Source organism: Calidris pugnax, unplaced genomic scaffold (genome assembly GCF_001431845.1).
Source record: "Calidris pugnax isolate Ruff unplaced genomic scaffold, ASM143184v1 scaffold20, whole genome shotgun sequence".
Taxonomy (NCBI): domain Eukaryota; kingdom Metazoa; phylum Chordata; class Aves; order Charadriiformes; family Scolopacidae; genus Calidris; species Calidris pugnax.
The window spans coordinates 21,402,563-21,418,752 of NW_015094510.1; the positions used below are offsets into that span (position 1 = coordinate 21,402,563).

The following is a 16,190-nucleotide window of genomic DNA, read 5'->3' on the forward strand; positions in this document are numbered from 1 at the left end:
AATGGAACATGTTAGAGATAAGGACCTGGCTTCTCCTTCAGCGTTGGCAAGAGGAGCTGGATGATGCCCAGCAGAGCTGGGGCTGGAAGTGTGAGGTGGAGATGCACCATCTCCAGGCACCTCCCTCCCTCCCCATCTCCTTCGTAAGGTGAAAGGATGCTCATGCTACCTCCCACATTTTTCTTTTGCTAATGAACGGACAGAATTCTGTCTTAACAAAAAACTGTTGTCTTCATGAATGCTGCCACATCTGTCATATTTATTTAGCCTCCCTTGGCTAAATTTGACCAGTCCCAGGAACAGCTCAAGGCACCACTTTGCACAGTGCTTCCCTGAGCGCTGGTTTGGGAGTTGCAATCACAGCATGAGCTCCAGCATGGGCATCTCCATGCACTGCATGAGGACAAGCCAAGCGCTGAGGCCAGAGGGTCCCTGTCAGCCCACGTGGGGACGGCAGGCAGCCTCAGCCCACCGAGGTGAGGGGGCATCTACCAAAACACTGTGGCTACCACAAAGTATCCTTGTAAAATGATATAAAAGTCAAAATCCTCTTCCGCATTGAACTGCCCAAGGTGTATATTTGTGCAGAGACCACCTCATGGCTAGTTTCTTGCAAAACAGCTGTCAAAGGACAAAGTGATGCTCCCATTTTGCATAATACCTTAATGCTTTGAGGTAACCACCAATCAGAAGGGACTTAAACCCACAGTCCTCAAATCTTAACAGAATACATGACCACAGGGTTGTCAAGTACATGAGGGCGATACAAGGAAGAGGAATAAATATACATTTTCACTAATATAATTGGTTTTTCATAGAATCATAGAATTGTCTAGGCCGGAAGGGACCTCCAGAGGTCATCTAGTCTGACCTCCCCACAGTCAGCAGGGACATCCCCAACTAGATCAGGTTGCCCAGGGCCTCGTCGAGCCTCACCTTGAATATCTCCAGGGATGGGGCCACAACCACCTCCCTGGTCAACCTGTTCCACTGCTCCACCACCCTCACAGTAAAGAAATTTCTCCTAATCTCCAATCTAAATCTGCTCCCCTGCAGCTTAAGGGGAGGGCTTTTTTATTGGGCTGCCCTGAAATTTCATTTTAGGAATTGTATGACATAGTTAAGCTGTTTAATTACCTATGGGGGAGGGCTTTTTTATTGGGCTGCCCTGAAATTTCATTTTAGGAATTGTATGACATAGTTAAGCTGTTTAATTACCTATGGCAAAAGGGTGGAAGACATGTCAGAAGTTGCAGAAGACACAAAAATATTTAATTAATCCAAACAGCAGAAGATAAAGGGACCTAAACAGGATATAATTAAGCTAGGTGGATGAACAGCACAATGGCAGATGAAATTCAACATTGCAGAAAGCAAGGCAATCAATAACTGCAAGAAATAATCTGATCTACATTGACCCTTTGCAAGTCTTTAGATAACCTGTAACAAATTAAGTTTGCAAAAAGATATTGAAGTCTGATTTTCAGCCCTAGGCTCTGTAGAGACTTTGCCTTCTGCGGAAGTCGGGGTTTAATGTTCTCCCTTAGAGCGCAGCTCTGTGCAGGTCTTGTCTCCAGATTCTTACTGATTTCACTGTGTCTCTCATGCAGGGCTGTGATATGATCTCTGACTAACCAGCAAAACCCCAGTTAAAACCGGAGGAACTGAGTTTCTTCTCAGTATTGCTTCTTTTGCTTGTACTGTCCCTATGTGTTTCTTGGCATACCGAGAAACATCCTCAGGTTTCTTCCCTGCATTCCAGCTTTCACCGTGTTTTTTCTGCGTACGGGTGTTTATTGCTGTAGTTAGTTCTTCAGCAAACTCCACTTGTTAAATCCCGCTCATGCTTGACATCCTTTCTGTTGACTTCTGCAGCTTTGCCAGGCTCCAATAAGTGATGTTCAAAAAGAGGAATTGATTTTAAAAGTGGCCCATGATGTTTGACTACTCATTGTTTACCTTAGGCTTGTCACAGAGGAGTAGCTTCCCTCCGGCCAGATGCATTGCATGCTCCTCCTCCTCATCATCATCCACCTCCTCCTCCTGGTTTTCCAGTTGCAAGTGAGCAGAGCTGACTGCCCACAGCAGGTCCTGCTGCTCCCACCGGCCTGCCGAGGCTGGGATGCCTTGCTCCACAAATGAGATTTTAAGATTTTAATGCCAGAATTAAAAATATCTCGTTTTTGGTGTCTCCCATTCCTCATCTCCTTTCCCCTGAGTTCAGGCAGCCAGGGCCAGGGCAGGCGTAAGGCCTTCACGGCCTCTAGCGGGCAACGGCCAGAGCTGCAGGACTTCCCACACACTACAAAATTCCAGGGGAAACTATTTTTTTTTAAACCAGTAGATGTTTTCCCTGGTTCCCTATGGAAACAAAGCTTATGCAAACCCCCCGTCTGTGTGCGCTGTCTCCACGCCCTCAGCAACTCTGGAGCCTGGTTTCAGGTTAATTTGCCAGAGGTGCAGAGATTTCACAACTGGTTTGTGTCGATAGCCGTGCCTGCATTGAGAAGAAACTTTTAACACTCTTCCTAACAGCAAGACTGTTACTGTCCAACTTCACACCAAAATACCGGCATCGGAGAGAGATTATGCGTATGGAAGAAGCTGCTTGGAAATCTGTTGTGAATCAGGCTCATTTGTTCACATGCTCACAGGGCTCCTGAGCCTGAATTTTGTTTGATAATTTGGTTAGTGTGGATTCAAAGAACACCACGTCTCTCCCATGGGACTGTCAGATAGTCCTGCTGGGAAGGGAGAGGGGAGACACTCGGGGTTGCTGGTACTGCCCAGATCATCACTACATACCGCCTGCTTCGTGGCTTATAAATTTAAACAGGTGCTTGAAAGACACTCCAGTTCTTGTATTTTCTTTCTGTTTTTAGCTACTGGCTTATAGCAGCAGTCATTAAAATACAGCAAATATAAATGACGCTCATAGATAGATTCTTTCTAAGAGTTCAGACAAGCTGTTGCCGTATGTCAGTAAGAACACAGGAATGAATATTCCTTTGACCATGAAATAAATCCTTTAGATTACTAAAAATGAAGAAAAACTGTAGTAAAGAAGAGAAAAAAAGATATGACTGACTGCAGGCTGACTTTGGCTTAATCCAACAAAATAGGCAGTCCTTCAAGTGAACAAGAAGGGAGCGTATCATCTCCTTCATCATGTATCACTTCTTGTAGCATTTCATTTGTGTTTGAAAACCTCTTTCTCTAGGGAGATGTTGGATGCCTTGCTTTATTTAGAGCATCTAAAGGTATTTTTTAAACATAGTGAAATGATTTTAGGTTGACATCGTAGGAAGGTGATCTGGAAGAGTCTCTGAAGTGGTTAGTATCCAACTTCTTAATTTAAAAAACACTTATTTCTCATGTCTTACAAACACTTGAAATGACAAAATTACTGGTAATGACTTTTCTGAGTTCATACCACAAATGCCAAGCCTGCGAAAATTGAAAATGACTCAGAGGAAACCATTCAGCTTTGTCTTTGGGTACAGAATATCTTAGAGGGTGTGGTTTTTTTCTCTCATTTTTCCTAGAAGTGATGTTTGAAAACAAAACCACAGTGTGGCCTTTTTGTGCTAGGAAGTCTTTGTTACTTTTGCCAAGAGAGTTAGAGGATGACAAGGCTGAGTGTGGCATCATATGCTTTTGGTACACAAAAATATGTCTAATTGGGACCATCTTAGGAGGTAGTAGAGTGATGTAAATGAAATCAAATCTCAGTGTCTCTGTCTCTTCTGAAAAATCCCTTCTCTCTCTGTTCCCTTGTGCTTGGGCTCCTCATTTCTAAAACCCAGTAGTGGCCTCTTTTCTGTTCCCTTGTGCTTGGGTTCCTCATTTCTAAAACCCAGTAGTGGCCTCTGTCTTGGCTGCATTGGCTGTAAGCGATAGTCTCACGTGTCCTGGTAGCTTCCCAGCACTGACATACGTAATCAAGATCTTTACAGCAAATCTCACTTTGCAGGAAATGGCTTTGGGAAAATCCATCATTTTCTTTGCCCAAAGCCGCCTAATGTACTGCCAGTTTTTGTTTTTCTTTCATTTTTTCACCCTCTGTAAAGCATACTGAAAGATCTGGAGGACCACGGTGATAGAAATATAATTAGTAAAGATTTTTGTGCATGTGTGTGGTGAAAGAAAACAAATTTGTCAATAGCCTAACACCAAAAAATGAAACGTCAGTTCTTTGGGTTTCTGTAAGGGCAAGGAGACAATGTTTCATACCTCAAGCATAATGAATTTTGGTCAAAAAGAGTCTTTATGTTTTTAAAAAAGAAATTTTATGCTGTGCAATAGTCACAAACCAGACTCCTTTGCTTTCTCTTCCATCAATGTGAGGATGGGAGAATCACTTACTGGCTGGCACCACTAACATCTAGAATTCATGTCCATTCCTTAAGTGCTTGTTCAAAATAAACCCCTGATGTCTTGATTATGGCCTGTTAAGCTCCAGAGCAGTTCCTCAGATAAATTGTCAGCATGTAAGCATTTTTTCCCGCTGATGTTTGAGGCAGGACTGTGCAGAAAAACTTTGTCTTTTCCTGTTGCTTAGAGACAATCTTCTCCTGTGATAAGCACAACCTTTCTTTATTTTAATGAATCCCATCTTAAAAACCCTGAGAAATGCACGATAATCTGCAAGAGGTGAGGTAGGTCTTCTAGCCTTGTTTGGAGTTGGTTTCGTTGAAGGAGGTCTTAGGTGTATGGATGTGCTCAGAAAACTTTATGGTTTTTTGAGATATGAAAGAGGAGGTGCTGTAACACCTGTTTCCTCCCAAGCTCTAGGTTGCACTAGTATAACTAGTAAAAATCTTGCAACAGGAGAGTTGCTTTGTGGAGAGTTTTGCTTGTCTGTTTCCGTAAGTATGGTTATGAATTTTTGCATATCAATGTAAGAGCTGAGTCGATATAGGGTACTTAAGGCCTGGCATACTTCATGCAATGGGCTTTCTACGAAGAGGCTTTTTGATGCTGTGAGCATTCTGGCCGTAATTAAAATATTGCTGTATGTAGATGCTGCTTCTTATTTCTGATCTGGAAATGTATTTTGGTCAGACCTTAAGAATATGAATATCAGAAGCATGTCAACTTTAAGATGCCATATATCCTACTGCATTTAAATTGATATATTTTCCGTAGTCTCATATCCTACCTGCTCATAAACAGGGTGTTTGGGAATATAGTTGTCTTGTCAGATAAATTACCTGGAATAGTCACAGACCTGGCATTGAGATATGACGGTGGAAAATCTATACTTAAGACTGTGGCACAGTCAGTGCATTAACTACAGCTCCGGTGAGAGACGGAAGAAGTTTCACCCTGGGCAATGACCGTACCTGGTTTTGGAAATGTCAGCAGTCCAGCTAGAGCAGTATTTGGAAGGAGGCCCTTGAAGTTTTAGGCAGTACAGGATGTGTTCTCGGCCATTTACTGCTCCCCAAGCCAACCATAAGCTAGCACTTGGCTGGGTATTTAGGGAAGGCTCTGTTTCCATAGGTATTAGGGCTCAAAACCATTAAGTGTTCTACAGCTCTTTTACAAGAGGAGTAATTACATCCTGTCGGCAGAAATTACTCCTGCTATTTAATTTGGAAACCATATTCTTTGCCTCCAGTCTTGTATTGTTGTACTGCAAATAAGAGCTGCATTTTCTGCCCAGGGTGGTGGCACTTCTCTTTGACACATGCATGGGGGATGATAGCAATGGCGATGATGTCCCTTGGGATGACATTTCAGGTTTCCTTGGGACTGAGGTAATTTTCAATGGAACAGGGATATAGCTTCAGAAATCAAACTTTTCTTTGCAGCAACAAAAATAACTTTTCTAGCTCTCATTTCCCTGCAGGAGGGCTCCTGAGCCAGCCCCTGGGTGCACTGGGTCTTGAGGCGAACGCTGATGCCGAACTTTTCTCTCTTACTCTGTCCTTTTTAAGCCTTTTATGTACAGAAGGAAATTAGCACTCCAGATGATTATTGTCTGTTAGTGCTGTGTTTTTAATTACTGATTTTCAGGACACCCAATTAACTTTTTGCTGAAAACAAGACTTTTTTTCCTCCCCTGAAGCAAGCCAGTGATTCACATTTTAATACAAACTTTTTAAAAAGTTGGACTCATGCAGCAATTCCAAGAATTTTTATTTCTGAGCTCTTTGAAGCGTTTGAACGAACTAATGAAATACCATGCCTCTGCCATGCACAAACTGAACCTCAAGTTAAATTGGGCGGCTGTCATTTAAGTGTAGCGAGTGACATTTTGGGGCCCCTGGAGATGTTTTATCCCACAGGATCACATTAATGGGAGCATATGGCCATGCTCTCCCAGGTTCCAGCCTGCGGGAGCAGGGACGCAAGGAGGAGAGGACACTGAATTGAACACGACATAGCCGGTTCCTGGGAAGGGAAGAATACCAGGGAACAGAGCTTGCTGAAAGGTGTTGGGAATCAGGATGGGATTTCTCACTGGGTTCCATCAAGGCAAAGCAAACTGCTTTGGGCTGGGCTCTGGGAGTCCCTGCATTGCAGCAAGGCAAGCAGTGATTCGGTCGCGTGATGAGTAAAGCAGAGAGGCGCTGCTTGACTTTCATAAGTGAGACTCAAGCTGTAGAGTTTGGAGCTGAAAAACATTTATGTTGGCTATTAAAGGGAACACATGTGACACAGAGATATGCCATGTAAACTCCAGAGATTTTCCAGCAGGAGAAAGACTCTGAAAAGCTAAATGAGTACCAAGTATAAATTAGAGAGGTTTTCCTGAAAACTAAGTTAGATAATACATATTTTGATCCTTCAAAGAACGTGTTTTATATTAAAATGCAAAAGCGTATGGCTTTCTCATCAGGTGGAGATAGTACAACTGTCCTACTTTGCATAGCCACTGCAATAGTAAATGGATGACAAATAGTTCAGGATGCCTTTGGGAAATAGCAATCTTAGGTGAGAGCATATACTGCATGAAATCAGCCCAGGAAAAAAGTCCTCACTCAACATATTATCATCACAATTTTCTACTTTAGATGGAAAATTTTCAAGTCCCTTTTTTCTTTTGATTTTTCCATGAAATATCCATCTTAATGCAGGGTTTCAAATAGTAATAACCTGGATATTATTTTTCCTTTCCTCTTGCCTTTTTTGCTGAAAGTATATCTGTGTTATGCAGTACTTTATGTTCCCTCATCTCTGTAACTTTTCAAAATTTCATAATCTTTAGGGAAAAATATGCTTGTGTTTGTAGGGGAACCCTGATGACAGGGTTCACCTGGTCCTGGTAGCACAAAATAAAACTTTTGCCTCGAGTTCTCCTCCGGAATCTGCCAGGGTTAGCGCGGGACATGCGATAATAAAACGGGATAAAAGGGAAGCGGCAAATAGTGGGGCAGTGTCTCCGTGTGCCCGGCCCCTGAGGGCAGCGCGGTCTGCGGTTGTGCGGTGTTTGTCGGTGGCATGGTACCGTGATTAGGGGACAGTAGCAGGAAACACTGGCATAATCTGGGAGGCTGGCAGTTGGGAGCGACGGAGGAGATCAAAGGCTTGGATGTGTTTGCAGACTGGAGAACAATTGCGAGTCGCTCCCAAAATGTGACCTGACAAGGCAGCCCGGCCACCGGCTCTCTCTGGGAATGTATTTCCACAGGAGAGGTGAGTACATGGTGCTGTGGGGCAATACTGCACTCGTTTCTCGTTCCCCGTGACCCAGCCCCTGTTCAACTTGTGTCGGTGCATTCAGAAAAGCTGTTAGAGGGGAAATGGCTTATTTTATCAAAGGAGATTGAAATGGTCGCTGTGTTTTAGTCTCCTGTCTGCGGGCAGAACAAGGCTGCCCTCATTGCTGGCAACTTGGAGGATAAACACCAATGAGGGGAAAACAGCCTTTGAGCTGCAGGACCACGTAGCCCACCTGTGAAGAAGCTTCAGCTAAAAATGAACCTCACAATGACCAGAGTGGCAAGGCTGCAGAGCAGTGGTGGGGAGGAGATGTTGGGAGACTCAGGCGCTCATCTTCATAGATGAACATCTTCATCTTGCTCATTCTTCCAACTTGCTTCCATTCTTCCTTGTATCTCTTGCTTCTTCTCAAGGGACTCAAGGGATTACCAAGTCTATCTAGCAGTTTGTGCATGTTGTCTTAGCAAAGCAAACTCTGACTGTAAGAAGAAATAATGTGTTTTGAGTATCTTAAGAGTTGTAAGATGCAAAATATAACAGTTTTAATAATTCTGTTTCGCAAATGCAAATACAAATACACTGTAATCAATGCGCCTTTAAACTACTAAAACTTTTCCCCCTGCCAACCTCATGGTAGAAGGCTCGACAAATTAAATTTATTCAATTGCCATAGAGAGTCCAGGGCCAAGCAGACATAGCCATCTTGGTTGCACTGAGAAGGCCAAGCTTTTCTATTTACAAGTCACTGGAGAAACCTGGCAAGTAATTTATTCCTCCTCCTTCCGCCCCAGTGCAGTTGTGGGGATGTGGGGAGCTGAAGCTATTTGTGAACTTGGTGTTTCAGCAGGGGCAGAAGACCAAAGGGGCTGTTGGACTTGAGACCTCATGGGGGCCTTTCCAACCTGAATGACCCTAGGGCCCTGTGATCCAGCTTTTTAAAGGACAAGGCAGGGCAGACTTTCACCAGAGCCCGTTGAGCTCTGCGGTTGCTCCCTCTGCCATACTTTCATCACAGGGTCTGTGAGCACTGAAGGTCCTTGGATTGAGTCCTAGCTCCTTGCAAAGCAGCTCTTTACATCAAGGTGAAAGGTCTTTCTCTGGCAAAAGTCCACCCACCCAAATGTTTGCTCATGTTTCTTCTGGTGATTCCCCAAGTATCAGCAGAGGGAGGGGCTACAGGTCTGAAGACCCAAATGAAGATCTGACCCAACAGAGCTTTCTTGCTTGTTGAACATCTGGACAAGGGATAGCAATTGAATAAATCTGCAGGTCTCCAAGTCTGTCACTTTGTATAACATTTTCTAAGCTTTTTAAATGATAGTGAGACTAATTAGCAACATGTGACCTCTTGTACCTGACCTGTGGAGTCACAGTTTGGGAAGTATTCTCTGATTTTTTGTGGCGGTTAGATCTGGTATCCAGTCTCAGCAGATCTCATGACTATCTCCAGGTGAGGGGGAAGTGAAGGCTGTGGTGTCTGCACAAGAGTGGCAGGAAGAACAATCCTACTGTCCTTCATCCCTGGGACACCATCTGCGCTACTAAACCGAGAAGGGTCAGGGATCCCACAGCCAGGGGACGTAGACTGACTCATGTTCACACTGCTTAGGAGAAGGTTAGTCGGAGTGGTCAAATAGAGAGCCAGAGAGAGAACCAGCAAATAGCTTGCAGGTAAGCAGTGCAGATGATCTGGCTCCCAAGACCTGACCTCATTCCATGGTCATCTTGCGTTCAGCCCTACTGGGCCACTGCAGGGCTTTGTTCACAATTGGCCAATAGTATGGCCCAATAGGAGATGATTTGCAGAGGGGAATCAGTCCTGATAAACTAACATCTGTGCTACCACATTTTGCTGGTTTATGGTGGATTTACTTTAGTTTGAGCTCGTGAACTGAATGCTCACTAGTGATGGGAGCAGATCTTCTTATTCATCCCTAAGGAGAGTGCACTGTCTGGAATCAAAGCTCATAGGGGATGATGTAGTTTTAAGAGTAAATATAGAATCATCAAATCGTCTAGGTAAGACAGGACATTTAAGATCATTGAGTCCAACCATATATTTCTTTTCCCCCGCAGCTGGCTTTATTTCTTGTTATTCATGTGATGGTCAACAGTTTCAGGCCATAGAAAGAGCAAATCTTGCCCTATGTGCCATAAATATTACTCCAGGCAGTGGACAAAATGCTGGTAAAAGTCCTTGGAAGATCTCCATCCCAGGTTCATGTAGTGCATGTCACACTGTGGCGTTGAGCCTTTAATCTCCTCTTACAGCCTTTGCTAGATTCAAAATTCTGTTATTATTCAAATGGCTATGTACCACTGATTGGTCTCATTTATGGATATTCAAGTACATTTTAAAGGTCAAGCAAGTAATTTTAATCAGTTACGTGTGTTTTGACAGCTGATAAGAATGTACAGCAGGCAAAGTAGATTAATTTTATTTGCCATTACATCTTTGGATCGGGCGCAGGGATGGTGCTTCTCCCCTTCCCGTTTCACTCTCCCTCGTCAAGCTGCTGGCGCGGATCAACCAGTGCATCCACAGGAGAGCACTGTCGTTGCAGCACTTCAAATCTGAGTCACAGCTGCTTGGACGGGGGCCCAGGACCTGTGTCTTATGGCTGCTGATTAAGAGGGTAGTAGCTGCATCAGCGTGGTGCTGCCCTCAGCTCAGAGCATTCTTGGTTACTTAATCCATACTGTTTTCTTCTAGGCTGCCTGGCTAGTAACCATTTGGACATTTGTCTGGCGTAGGTGTTCTCAAATTCTTGTGTGTGGGGCCACTCATGCGGTGGGTGTGGAGAGCTGTGGGATCACAAGATGACAACTGACTGCCCTCAGTTACTGTCTGCAGAATTGTAAGCGAAGAAAAGGAGAATATTTTCCCGTTTCCACAAATGGCAGTCACTGACTGGGAGCAGGGCTTGGGCTCGGGTGCTGTCACATCAGCTCCTGCCTTGTGAGCTAAAGAGCTAACTGCATGGCTTGTGGGACGGACAGCCAGGCTGACCACCCCCAGCACGAAACAGATGAGATTCTTCAGCTTAGGGAAAAAAAAAAAAAAAAAAGAGGATTAAATGGGATAGGACAGAGCCCATGAAGTCATCTATTGTGCGGAAAAAGGGAACTGGTGAGAACGGCAGAGCATGTAATGAAGTGGTTTAGAGAATTGGCGTAAGTAGGCAGAAGGGCTTTTTTTTCATGTTTTTCCACTGTGTTTTTGGAGCACATTAAGAGTTGGGCAGACACGACGTCAAAAAGGCACGAGATCCACTCGTACGCGACTGGTGACGCAGTCATCCAGCTCCAGCTCCTGGCCAGGGAAGCCCCCAGGTCTCCTGGGGAAGAGCTGGTGCCGGCACAGGCTGCTCTCCCACCTTCCCAGAGCGGAGCTGGAACTGGGGGGGTCCTTGATTGAGCCCCGGCAGCAGCTCAGCTGCTCTTCAGTGTGGGCAGCGGTCAGGGGACCCTGTGTGCCACCGGGACACGGGCAACTATTAGCGAGGAAGGAGTCAGTTCTAGCCTTTCTGACACTTGCAGCTGGGATGGGCTCTCACCACAGTAAAAGGCGAGAACCCCAGGATTTTACAGCCCTTTCAGACTGAACCCAGATCTGCCCAGTCAGTTTTAATTTCCACAGCGCAGTCTCTTAAGATCTGGAGGGCGGAGGATTAAAACAATTTACAGTTTACAGAAACTCGTCTCTGTTTTGCTCTGTTCATGGGAACAAAGTTCGTAGCGCGGCTTTTATGGTACCACCTTGCTTTTATACTCTACGCTTTGTTAAACATGATAATGAGCTCAGGGCTGTGTAGCGCACTCAGGGCTGTGCAGAAAATAAAAGTGTTTCCTGCCCACACTTCAAAAGAGCTGCTGCGATGGCAAAGGCTCTTTCAAGCTTAGGGCTGCTAGCCTAAACAGTACGTACGCTGGGTTATTCTGTCAAAAAGCCCAGTATTGTAAATGTAAATTTATCTTTGTAAGAATGACAAGCTCCTGTTCAAAGCGAAACGTTATATAAAGCAGTTCAGCGAGGCAGTATGTTTTACCATATTCCCCCTCTGGAACAGAGAGGAGTTTTGTATTACATTAATCAGCTTCTAAGCCCTGAAGGTCACAATTATCTGGCCACTATTTTTCAGTATTAGTGATTTTAGTACATGATTAACTTTCATGTGTGCATCATTAAGATGAGGAATTGTTTTTGAAGTTTCAAATAGAGCAGCAGGTCTTAGCTGTAGTATTTGCCATACTCGCTCAGCCACTGTTAGAAGGGATGATTTATAGAAAATCCAGCTGTGAGTTTTCGTTTCTTCAAGAGCGGGAGGCGGGACTAGAAACCAACCTAAAACCAAGCGGAGCATTGATCAGAGTAGAAATGATGTAGAGCACAGCTCCACAGACAACAGCTAAGCATCGTGGAAGTATTAGCTGGCAGCGATAAGGAGGCGGAAGCAGCGCTCGGTGACAGAGGAGCCATCTGTCAGAAACTGGGAATCTGATTTCAAGAGGCAGAAAATGAAGTACAGAAGAAAGTGATTTTGGTTCAAAGGTACAGTGAAGCCCAAGGATATCTGTGGACAGTAAGTTTCTATACTGTAGCAGTGATGTTTAATACAGCAGCAAGTACTGTTTGGAAGGGCTTTTCAGCTTTGAAAACAGACAGAAGTAGCTCCTTTATAAAATAGCTTTTACTTAAAGTTTTTGGGTTTTGCTGTTGTTGTATTTTTAAGATGTAAATAAGCTTATCTGTTTGAGGTGGCTTGGTTAAAAACTTGTAAACAAACTTTAAAACTGCAGGAGTCCATCACTTCAGAGGGTGGTTTTGTTTAATAAGGTCATCTGCTGTCAAGGATAAGATTTCTCTGTAACCTTTCTGAAAAATATCTTAGAAGAAAAGACTGCTTTGGCCTCAGTTGCGAGGTGAAAAAGGGTAGGCAAGAATATTTTTTCTGGAAAGGGGAAAGGAGTTCCCACCCAAATAGATCTAAACTAACTGGAACTACAGTGTATAAACACCCCGGGGCTAAATCCTACCCTCACTTAAACTGATGTAAGTCAGGTTTAAGTCTACTGCAGTTAATAAAATTACTCCTGATTTAATTAAGGATAGAATTTGGTTGCACATTTCTTAATAATGAAAAAGCCCCATGGTTCTTTCCAAAGTGCATTTTATGTTAACAGATTTATTAAGGACTTGCTTTAAAATACGTTAAAATTAATTGTAAACTCACATTGTGATGCATCGTTTGTTGTGTATTTGTATCCTTGTTTGAAACTAGCACAAAAGCCAGCATGAGATATTGTAAGCAATCCTATTATTTCTTGTTAGCAGGTTCTCAGATAAGGTTTGCACTGCTCATAGTTTCATGCTCGTTTCAGTTCAGTGGCTCGTATTTGGGGTGATATGCTTTAATCCCAAAACGGTTTGTGAAGCTCCAGCTGGGAGCGATAAGGAGATATTAGCTGTAGCAGAAAAGTGTCAAAGTTCTGTGCAGGATCCCAGGCTGTATTATTGGGAACGAAAGCGTTCTATTACAAATTGTACAGAAAAATTACCTTTCTTGCAGTGGTTTTAATGTATGAGTTAGAAGCAGAAGCATTGGCTGCTGAGGAGAAAAAAAAAAAAAAAAACAACCAAAAAACCAACAAAACCCACTCACTATTATGGCCCAATATGGATGACAAAACACTGTAGCATGTGTGGGAAAATGGCTGCAGTCCAATGTCTGGAACCATTTATCTTCTGGTAGAGTCTGGAAGATGACTGTTTTATGTATTTTACAGAAATCCCTGCTGATTGATTTCATTTACTTAGGGGGAGGGGGCACAGCGACTGATGGCGGGGACAACTGGGGGGGGAAAAAGTGGATTCTTTACATTATCCCAACATCCTGTTCTGGTTAGGGTTGTTGGCACCTTCATAAGGGACTGGACCGTGCTGGACAGCCTGGTATGTCCTGCCACTGCTTTTGCTACTACACACAGCCAGAGGTTTGCTGCTTCTTTTTGCATCTTAGTGAGCTAAAAGTTGTGGATTCTGTTTCCACTACCACTGGGCACATTTTGGAAATTACGATTTGCAGAAGTCTGAAGGGGAATGGACAGAAATGGATCCAGGTCTCTGTAAGCAGATGGTAGCTTGGGGGATGGTGGGCACTGCTATTGAAAAAGGAAGAAAGAATTTGTGAAAGGTCTGGGGGAAAAGTCCGTTCTGAGTGTGCAGGGCTTGCTGAAGTAGCTCATCCCACTTTGGCACATGAGATCTATATGGTAGGATGATGATACACTTTTCTTCTGATGTTTGTTGCTAAAATAGCCACAATTTCTGGTGCTTCTTTATTTGTAAGGAATAAAGAGCTTGTCAAGCATGGTAGAGACAACTGGGATATGCTGTACATCAGTGTCTTTCCTTTACCTTACTGTTATTTTTGTGTGTGCTCTGACTGCCTGTCTGTCAAGGTGTTTGCTTTCAAATCAATTAGTCTCGCATCACGGCATGACAGTCACTTGTTATACAGCAGGCATATCTACAGACATTTGCTTTCATGTTGAAGGGAATCAGTGCCAACATTTTCATATGATGAAACAAGAGTAGGGGGTTACATTTCCTAGTCAGCGTGCTGCTACTGTGTTGAGGTTTAAAAAACAATTGGGAGAAAAAGGATCTTTCGGTTGACAACAGAACTTCATTTTGTACCCATCGGTCTCTTCACAGGGTCCTCTAGTAATGGTTACAATAGTATGTCCAGTTGAGGGTCATGTAACAAACTTGGAGAAATGAAAAGTATTGTGTCTCTACCATCACATCCAGTTTCACAAACATAACAACTCAGTACAGTCAAGGCATTCTTCATTAATAAGTGGAAAAGAAAGACAGATATATTTTGCCCCAACAGCTGAGGAAGCTTCACATATTTATCAGGTATTTTTACCTGATTGGTAGGAGCTCTTAAGCAATGTTGCTTAATCAGTATCCCAGGAACAAATCCTCCCATCACACCCTTCCAAACAGCATCCCATGCTATTGCCCTGCAGTGTCTTTCAGCCCACCAAGGTTCTTTGGCTTCACCAGTCATCATGCTGTCTTGATATGTGCTCATTTTCTGTGTCTGTTTATTTCTTGAGGATGTGCTTAAGGCTGTCAGACATTTCTTTATTACTCATAGGTTGACCTCTGATTTGTAGGTTTACAGGAATTTAGATTAATTGTAACCTTTTCTACTTTGTTAATTTTCTTAGCCTCCTTTTCAGCAGCTACCTGTTTTGGTTATCTTCCTAGAGAACAGTTTCGTGTTGGGACCCTCCCAGAGAGGCAGACAGTTTTGCTCTTGATTAAATTGAGTTTGAGCCTTTCCTTTTTTGGTAGATCTAGTTGAGGAGGGCAGTGGGTGGTGCCATGAGTTTCAGGTGAAGGTACTGGTTCTCTTCCTCGGGTATGCCACTGAGAGCAAATCCAGTGTCTTCTTTAAATCTGCCTTTATTATGGGATCCTTAAAGGGGACTGTCTTCCTCATCGACAGGACTCTTAATGAGATAGTGCTGGTAAAGAGACCCTGTGCAAGTCCAGTGTCTCCCTTTAATCTTGCATTTGAGCAGGAGGGGAAAAAAAGTGGTCTAAGCCAATGCAAACGCATTTTTTCATCCGCTGGGACTGCATTCTCCTGCTCATTTGGAGCACATTTGGGGACTGCTAGCCCTTGACCCTTCCTCTTCTGCAAGAGGTTGTCGGATGGTGTGCTCACCCTCCAGCCATTTCTGCTACTGCCCACACAGCCCCTACGCTATGATTAGTCAGCTCTTAAGTCTCTTCATTTCCTGGAGACATCCTTCTTGCAGCCATTCCAAAGGTGCCTTCCTGAGTGCTCTACTTCTTACAGGTAAAATACCACAGAATGTATTTTTCAGACATTACATATTTTTCCATTTTTTAATACGTTTAATCCTTTTTTACTTTGTCATATAGTACATGACAAGCATAGGCTGGGTGGTAGGGCTACAGCTGCCTCTTGTTCTCTTACCAGATATTGTGAAAAACAGAAAATTAGATTAAAAAACAAGGCCGGGGGGAGCTCTGTGGGCTGTGGAACATTCTAAAACCTCCTACTGAACGTCTGTGCAGGACATACGGGAACAGCAAAGCTGTTACGTACTAAATGAGTTTGGAGTAGAGGCCAAGTGAAAGCAATGCATCTGTGATTTACTTATTCGTTTATACCCCTAACCTAGAATCATGAATTTTTGCTGTCCCATAAAAAGGATGACTTCATGTGACCCTTTAAAGCCTTCAGCATTAAGTGGCATTAAGTTGATGGCTACTTGTTTTGTACCTTAGTGAAAAATTATGCATAAATCAAGCAGGCTTTGCTTGTAATGTACTCATAATCCTCACAAGCAAAACTCCCACCCAAGTCTAGTGATCAAGCATGGTTTCTTGAACTCAGCAGAAAGGTCACCTCATAAAAAATATGGGGGTATAATATTCAGGCCACCCAGGCAATTTTTTTTGGCTAGGACAT

General features: G+C 43.5%; 1 protein-coding gene across 4 annotated transcripts in view; it reads left to right on the forward strand.

The window, feature by feature from the left end:
- STARD13 (StAR related lipid transfer domain containing 13) overlaps positions 1-16,190 on the forward strand; it is a 314,786-nt gene that overhangs the window by 225,959 nt on the left and 72,637 nt on the right. Inside the window, exon 1 of one of the 4 annotated variants that reach the window (XM_014966002.1) lies at positions 12,058-12,254. The exons of the other annotated variants lie outside the window; for them this stretch is intronic. The gene's annotated coding sequence lies outside the window, so the exon portion shown is untranslated. Of the gene's footprint in view, positions 1-12,057; positions 12,255-16,190 lie in introns of those variants that run through there. 4 annotated transcript variants of the gene reach the window in all.